This window comes from Perca flavescens, chromosome 13 (assembly GCF_004354835.1).
Source record: "Perca flavescens isolate YP-PL-M2 chromosome 13, PFLA_1.0, whole genome shotgun sequence".
Taxonomy (NCBI): Eukaryota; Metazoa; Chordata; class Actinopteri; order Perciformes; family Percidae; genus Perca; species Perca flavescens.
The window spans coordinates 17,834,625-17,844,079 of NC_041343.1; positions in this window are offsets into that span (position 1 = coordinate 17,834,625).

Sequence of the window (9,455 nt, forward strand, 5' to 3'; positions counted from 1 at the left end):
CTGTAGTGTAGCTCTGTTGCAACATCACTAGAATGATCCATGGCAGCAGCAGCTGAGGGGAATTGACTGCAGCAGAGGGGAGTTAAAGGTTGCACACGGATTGCTGGCTTAACACAGAGTGCTGACAAAAAAGTGACGAAAAGAGGTCATAATAATATGTTAGCTTACCAGGTGTGCTCATGCAGCACAGGGCTATAGCTCAGAGCTCAGAGTTTTTGCATTTTTTCTCCAATTAAAACAGTCAACATCACAAAGATTATTAACTTAGAACCTGTTGATTTTGTCTTGGCAGGTGCATTATTTGAGTTAATCACCAGGATGAAATTCTGGTTTGAGCTAGTGTTAATAATTGATAATGCAAATTACCTTTTGATTGTCAGTACCTATTAGTGGTAGTAGTCATAGTAGGTGTGACAGGCAGTAGAAGAATTAGTATAACAGTAACACAATAACTACTTATCTCATGTGTTAAATTGGAGGTACTATATACAGTGCATTCAGACCCCTTCACTTTATTCACATGTCATGGTGAAGTCTTATGCTAAATTCTTTTTTTAAATAAAAAAAAAAGTTTTTAGATTATTTATTTGCAAATGTATTAAAAAGAAAAACCGAAAAGTATTCAGACCCTTTGTTATGACACTTGAAGTTTAGCTCAGGTTCCTCGCATTTCTCTTGTTCCATGCTTTGATTGAAGTCCACCTGTGTTAAAATTGTATTGATTGGACATGATTTGAAAAGACACACACCTGTCTCACAGCTGATGATGCAAAGGGGCAAAAACCTTACACTCAAGGAGCTAAACATTGGCCCAGATGTTCACCACTATAAGCACAATTTTTGCAAAACAATACACACAGTGATTTGCAAAACACTAAACACACTTGTATACATTAGACACAGAAGTATATCATGATGTCACTTCCTTGCAATTCCAAAGCACTGACTGTCATATTACCACACCTAGGAGCCAATCTGCATGTGCATAAACACATGATTGCTTACAGTAATTGTAGACACACCAATTAGGTTTAAGCACTATAAAAATGCAGCAGGTAAGTCTAGTATTTTCTGTGCTGTATTTTGTTTTTTAGATCTTTTTTTGTTTTACTGTAATTGTAACCTGTACTGGATACAGTATTTTATGTTTGTCTATTGTTTGCTGAGCTAACAGTGGTATGCACACTACTGTAGTACTGTAGCATGAAAACTGGGACATGTTTTGTTGTGATTTTCCATGTTGACATGTTGACTGATTTGGATGTATTGAGGGAAATACATTATATTTTCCTCAGTCTGCAGCATTGGTCTTGTGTAGTGTTTTAAAAAAAAAAAGGGTCCCTGTTTTCAAAATAGTGCTTAAGCAATCAAAAAAAACTGTAACGATTCTATGATGACAAAGAGTTGAGCTATACGTATCTAAAAAAAAATATATATATATATATATATATATACTTTCATCTATTAATGTTGGTATCACTTCATGGCTGTCATTAATTTATGTTGTGAGTCCAGAAATATGTCCTGCTTGTGTGAGTCCACCTGACATGTCTAAAGTACAATGGGATTTTTGACCTTAACTCTTTGTCCATATTCACATCTTTTAATAAAATGTGTCAAATATTTATTTGATATCATACAAAAGATGATTATTAGCTAAACATTGGTGTTAGAAGTATCAGTGTTCACTTATCATTACAGAAACAACCCAGCATGTTTTAAGTAATACCACATTGATGAACAGTATTTTAATTCTCTCTTCTGGAGCCTAAGTGTTAAAATCTATGGTTCCCTGTGAGCACTGCAGGGCTGACATAATGGCTCCATTGTTTCACTCTGTCACGAGCAATCAAATAAATAAAACTGCTGGATATAACTCACAAAGACACATTTGATCCAGAATCATGGATGTGATTTAGATCATGTCATCTTGTTCCAGAAACCACAGTTTGCCAAGTATGAAAACACAGTCCTCCAGATTTATGCCATAATAAAGGAGTATAATAAATAAACAAAAATAATGGAAATCAGCCTGTGACTGCTAATAATAGCTGAATTAGTTATAATATAATTGAAAATATGTCATTGTAATTGAACATCAGCATAATTTAGCTCATATTTGTTTAAAAACAATGCAACCATCATTGGCTACACTAATTCTTTTTTGACGCGGATTGTTTGTTTTCCTCTGTAATGTCTTTGTATACATTATAGCATATTTTTAAGAATTAACCACCCAATAAAAATGCAAACTTTTATTTTGTAGTACCTTAATAGCATAGGAGATTACTTACTCTCTTTTACACACTTAATTTTTTTTGTCTTCAGTTTATTGATCTTACAAAATAAATGTCATAATTTATTAGATAGATTTTATTAGATTTTAACACATATTCTGTAAAGGCTGTATACATGTCTGATTGCTCCTAAAAACCTGAATAATATAGTCGCACGACTATTTTGCAGCGGCTCTGTGCGGTGCTTTGTGCCGTCCATGACGATTTTGATTGGTTTAAAGAAATGCCAATAAACCAGAACACGTTTTCCTCCCATCCCCGAATGCTATGTGGAGTGGCCAGACCCTCCTTCGGAGTGCTTTTGAGGAGGGTCTGGCAAAGCGAAACTATGTGTCCTCCAACTCTAAATTCAAACCAGCTGACCACAGCCATGGATCTTAAATGTATTTGGATTGGGGGTAGTCTATGCAGAGACAAGAGTAAAGTGCCGTCCAGGATTCATTTCATGATCGATGTACTGTGACAGGGAAATACTTCCAAACCACTCTAAATGTGTCACTTCCACTGATCTCAAACAATGTGTTTGGATTTGTATGCTACAGCAAATAAGGTAAAAAGATAGATGTGCATTAGTAAACTATAGTGCTTGCAGATGTTATCTGTATGATTTCATATTGTATATTTTTTAATTAATTAGGTGTTGCTACATCATACCTGCATAGCAGATGAGTGTTAGACTTTGGAACCCTTGGCCTAAGTTATCTTGAGAATGAAAAATATTATTATTACATGCCAACATACAAAATATTTTTGATATGTTAGAGCCTACATTTGCCTTTACGTTTCATGTCAGAAACACATTCTATCCTCTGCAATGATTGTCATAAAAATACATTTTCCACAATAATATTTCCCTGTTACAAATGAGCTGCTGAAAACAAAAGAAGAAACGGTGAGAAGGGAAAGAAATAGAGTCAGAAAAATACCACAAACACTGCAGGTGCCGCCATACTTTTAGCCATGTGATCCAACAGATTTGTAAGAATGATGTGCTCACTCTGGGAGAATTTTACATAGCTGAAGCATGACTATGATTTCCAAGACTCAACAGACAGCAACACGTGCAAACGCCCAACCAAAGCAGAGCAGGATTTGCTATGCAGATCATTGGATCAATCTGTGCTGCTGGCCAGTAGGTCCACCATAGAGAGAGCAATTACAGTTTTTCCAACTGCTTACACACAAAATCTTTTAATGTCACACGATTTTTGAAACCTCTCACTCAAAGTGCAAAACTACACAGCAAATCTCCAAAACCTACATAAGCTATTTCTCAGCCTTTCACTCAGCTTTCAATAGCATAAAACACTTTTTTCAAAACATTACACACAATTCTCTACCTAAGACACAAAAATCTAACAATCAAAATGCTACACTTATTTACCAGGGCACACACACACACTTCTCACATTTGCAAACAGATTATGTCATAACTGAACACTAACATTGCTTTAGTATAGGCCTATACATAGTTCAAAGGCCAGATTACTTGTTTTGAACAATGGATGCCAACAATAGACAGAGAGCAAGGGGAGTAGCAGGAAGAGACAGGGGATAACAACGAGGAGGAGGAGGAGGGAAGAAGAGTAAGAAGGAGAGCCATCTCTGATGAGATCAGGGAGAGAAGCCCAACAAACACTCACAACACACACACACACACACATATTCTTTATTCTAAAAATGATACCTTTGTTTTACATATGTTTATATATGTAAAACATGTTTTCTTGTTTCATGCTACTGTATACAACACTGAGCTACTCCTACAAACGTAACGTTGTGCCCAATAAATATTTTCTGTTTTACTGTAACATTAGATTGTTTTTTACAGTGCACTTTTCAACCACTTTCAGCAGATTACTTTCTCTCTAGAACATTGTAAATGTAGATATAAACCTATGAAAGACAAAAGAGCTTTAGATTTAGAACAACAGTGTGTACATGGTATATCCAAAAATTTACTATTATGAAAAAAGTGTTTGCCATTTGATGCAAATGCTTCATTTTGAGATGTGTTTATGGTATTTTGAATGCAGTGTTTCATTTTGAATGAGATGTGAGGCATTTTGCATTTTGTGTGAGCAGTTTTAGGAATTGTGTGTAGAGTTTTGAAAAAAGGAGACATAGTTTTGAAAATGTGTGTAAGCAGTTGGAAAAAACTGTAATGTGATCTGTGTGTCTGTGGAGAGAATGATGTCACACCTTGCTTCTGCCATTGGACACGCAAGCTCATTTGTGCCACACACACACACACAAGCACATACCCTGCTATATATTACATGATCCAACGGCACATTCTAATCTCTAATTTACAGTATGTCATCTACCTTTCTCTGTGTGTGTGTGTGTGTGTGTGTGTGTGTGTGTGTGTGTGTGTGTGTGCAGATGGGCGAAACGGAGGATGTATTGCAGCTCTAGGCTCTAGTTTCCCCAGATTACTGTAGGATTTTGGCATGGGTAGCGTGAAGTTTTCGATTTTTCAAATTGTGCTGTATGTGTGTGCATGCAAGAGTGAGTGTCTCATACTGACTTTTGAAACGTTTTATTCTGAGGCAAATTACCCTGCATTGTGTGAGCGGTTAAGAACTGCACCAAGGTCAGAGGCTGAAGCGTGCGTGCGTGCGTGCGTGCGTGCGTGCGTGCGTGCATATGTGCATGCGTGCGTGCGTGCATGTGTGCGAGTGTGAGGCATCGAGCAATATGGCTTTGTACAATCAACATTCACATACACTTGATTTTGTCACATTCCAGCGTCCAAGTGTCATCAGCTAATTTACGTATGAACATTTTAGTTTTTTTTCTCTTTTTCTGCTTTTTTCTTTCAGAGTATTAAGAGTGCACCGATACACTGGCTACCAAGTCAAATAATGAGGCTTCTAGTCAAATGATTTTCATTACAGGTCATTACAGTCAGGTCATAAATAAATGTGTCCTTAGAAGAAAAAAGGTCTGGAGTGCTCAAAAGTTTAAAAAAATCATGGAGGTGCTTTTTGGAAGGGAACACAAAAGTAAAAAAAATTAAATTAAATAAAGACAGGTCCAGGCTGTTTGTGCCGCTACGCATGGGTTGTTACTCGGCTGTATTTTTAATGTGCTTACCATTTCAATATGAAATAGCCATCCAAATAAAGGCGTTTTAGCTTTTTGCAAGAAGACTGCCTTGGACCTTCATTTGTTTTAACTAAATGTGTCCGTAGGCTTGGGTGTGTTTTTAGGCTGAAGTAAATGAAGGTGGTTTAACTAGGTCAAATATTAGCTGTAAATGTTTCCCGTTTCAGAATATCAACAACAGCCACAGTACATTTCAAAAGGTGCAGTAGAGATGCTTCCCCTTTCCAAAACAATGACATTAAATCATACATTTTCCTCAATTCTTTACCTTTGTCATTCCTATATTTATTTTATTCATTTGTTTGCTTTTATTGTATATAATCTAGTCATTGGTGATGTTACACCCATACTCATGTCAATGTAGCATATGACAATATGAAGGGATCTTCTTTCATGGGATTCACAGCCCGGCCTTGACTAGTCTCTAACACAGAATATGCACAGTGACATCATCCAATACCAGCCATGATCACAGGAAGGATTTTACAAAGAAACGGGGTGCAAAATCAGAGAGAGAGAAGGATGGGGAAAAAAGCAGACCGAGGGAGGGATATGAGGACACAAAGGGAGGAAGGCTGTGTCCTCTCTCTCACAGTTGCTGATAACAGTGACAAGACAGAGACATGCACAGCACCTGTTTTATGATTGTATGTAAGCTGTTCCTACAGCAGATGGTAGGGCGTTTGACCTTTTGTCTGCACTAGATGGAAGCATCCCTTAGAGCAAAATTAATCTGGAGAACTTCATGTTGTGCAGGAAGTAGCAATACAGAATGATGTGGATTTTCACACACACAAGTAGGGTTGCTGTAAATGTTGACTTAAAACTTTGTCCTTGACCACATTTATCCTGTGACAGTCAATGCATTTCATCTGTCTGTACACATGTTTGCAATACAAGGGAGGTATGTTAGTTTGGAAGTGTATCTGACTCGAAAGAGGAACACTGGAAAGTTTCCACAATACTTTAAAGATATTCAGCAATTGCATTTTTACATATACAAAATAAGCCTGTTTATGTCTACTTGAATACGTTGTTGGACCAATTCAAATAAGTTTTGTTTAGATAGACACAGACTGACTTTCATTTATTGTTTTGGCTTGTTTCACCATGTCATTAAAATGTGATTTGCACTCAAGAAACAGTTGCATAAATTCTTCCATTTTATTTCTCCATTCAGTTTTAATTGAAGTTCATTCACCCTTTTTTCAAAGCACTGTTTTAAGTATATGGCCACTTTAAATCTGCCATTACAGCAACATGCAATGCAAAATCCTTTCAGAATCAAAACCTCATTCCTATTTAGGGTCGGAAGGTGGCTGTTTAAAGTTTTTTAATTTCAATTTGGCAGAGAATACAGCTGTGGTCAGCTTAAATTCATGTTGGTTACAATGAAGTTACAGTTTATTCTGAAATTGTAGGATTTATTTTTGGTATATTTTCTCACTTTTAGTTTAGAAGATGATGTAATTTATATGGATTGATATAAATACAAAGAATGACAATTAGGAAATAATCTATCTCCAAGATTTCCATATATATGATTGCCTGTGGCATCCTTTAACGATAAATGTAGCTGATAAAGTACTTTATAAATAATAAAGACACAAATGACATATTTTAAAGAGACAATTCAACAATTTTCAACCTTCTATCTATTTGGGTTTGGGATATGGTGTGAAAAAAGCCTGCAGTTCTTTCCAATATTCTCTGTGTCCCTGGGGCTTACCCGGCAGCACCTGCAAAATCTGCTCTACTTCTGTACACCCATGGCATCACTGTTTCATGGAAGAACTACAAGCTTCTTCAGCTTTGGTATCTGGGGGTGCAATGCTGTTTACACACTTCTTTGTTCTCTTCTTTTGAATTGCAAACTAGCTACGTTTCCATCAGTTTCATTTATCATTTAATGGTCTCTCTCTGAAAAATGAAGGAGAACTGCCAATGAGCAGCTGCTTAACGTTGCAGAGAGAAACACAGGGGAAATACAGCATGTGGACCTGGCATACTTTCACATCTTACTCAGTGAATTAAGGATTTATTTCAACCAAACCAGAGTCGGTGATTGTTGGAACAGTGGAAGACTACAGAGTTGGTGAGATTTATGTTGTTTCAGTCCTGTTTGAATATGTGTTTCATGTAATTAATCCAGTCTTCATTCAGTGACAGGGACAAACTTGAATTCAGAAGGTGTATGTTTGATTTTTTTTGTTTAAGTGTAAGAATATTTCCTTTCTTGGAGTTTCTTTTGTTAACTAAAAAAGCTAAGGGAGCTTAGTAAACTTGTAGATCGCATGCCATGCATCCTGGTACATGTAGGGACAGCTGCCACATCTCCATGAGCAAAAGAACTTGCCTTCTCAGTCAATATAGCACTAGTCTCACATTGCCAGACCTTCCTCCACAGTGCTGCGGAGGAGGTCTGGCTAGTCCACACAGCAATCCAGGATGGGAGAAAAAACGTGCTCTGGTTTATTTGGCATTTCTTTAAACAAATCACAATTGTCTTGGGTGGCGCTTATCCCGGAAGTTGTTTTGTTTGTTTTAGTCGTGCAACAGAAAACTCAGATTGGACAGATAGTCTAGCTAGCTGACTGGATTTACCCTGCAGAGATCTGAGGAGCAGTTAACCATAGTCCTCATAAATTGACCGGAGTTTAAAATGCCAACTCAAAGAAAGTGGATTTGAGCAGTTAACCATAGTCCTCATAAATTGACCGGAGTTTAAAATGCCAACACAAAGAAAGTGGAAAGTGACGGACATCCAGCCAAAATGAGGGACATCCGGCAGAATTTCCTGTGTCACCTGAACAATCCTGGAAATAAAACGTTAAAAAAAAAAAAAAGAAAAAAAAAATATTACTAGCACAGAAGTGACAGACTGACTAGTGGAGCCTGAACATAATGATACTTACAATCTTGGATGGTGAGTGAGGCAAAGAGGATGCATGTTCACAGATGCTCTTATAGGTGACAAGCCAAGCCTCCTAAGGTCAGTCACATGACTTTGTTGTTATAAGCTCTTGAGGATGGGTAAAGATGGCACATTTAAGGTGAAGACAATGGTGACAGTCTGACACTGACACTTGGAGGGGGTATCGGTTACATTGTATTACAGGTAAAAATTTCACCCAAAGAGTACTTAATATTGTTTTTAAACCAGGGGTTCCCACAAATTGCAAGTCCACAATAAAAAAAGAAACGTAAATTCATTTACGTCAAATTGGGTTTTAAAATAACCAAAAAATAAAGAAGCAAAATATAAAAATGGAGGAGATACTAAAAGTGTCTTACATCCACACTCAAACTGGAAGGGCACCTAAAAACAAGTGGCCTAAAACTTCAGACACATGGCAAACAAAAAGAAAGCACAAAAAGAAAACACAGCAAAGGCACTCGAATAACCAGAAGACCCTGTAGAGCGGTAGACAAATGCTACCAGTATTTATATCCGGGGGAACTGATTGTGTGACAAGGGGCAAATTAACCTGCCGGTTACATATAGGTGTGTCTATTGTATGTTCAGCCAAACAAACCACTCTTTCTCACATCAACCTAAACATCCAGACTTGTTGAGTCTAATATGACTTTGCCACCTGCATCACAGGACACCACACACACTCATAAACAAGCAACATGAAACATGGAATTATGTATTTCCCTTGTCCGATCCCACATACAGAAATTGGCAAATGCAATTGCTTCATTTCAGTTACATCAGGCTTTTGTTAATCCCCCATAGACAATCAATTTCACCATACAGCTTACTAAACCTAAAGGCAAGTCAGTTGGAGGAGGATAAAACGCTGCGACAATTTCTTCCAGGACAAATTCCAGAATCTAGTGGTTTGTTGATCGAGGAAACCCTGTTTACAGCAAGAGGTAAAATATGTGACTAAGATGAAAAATAAATAATGTTCCACACTTATGATAATATTTATTGCTTTTGCTTGAGCTGATTGAAGGACTCACTATTGTGTTCAGAGATATTTAAACACTAAACTACTTGACGGACACCATCAGCACCTCTGCTATCACAACTTGCAT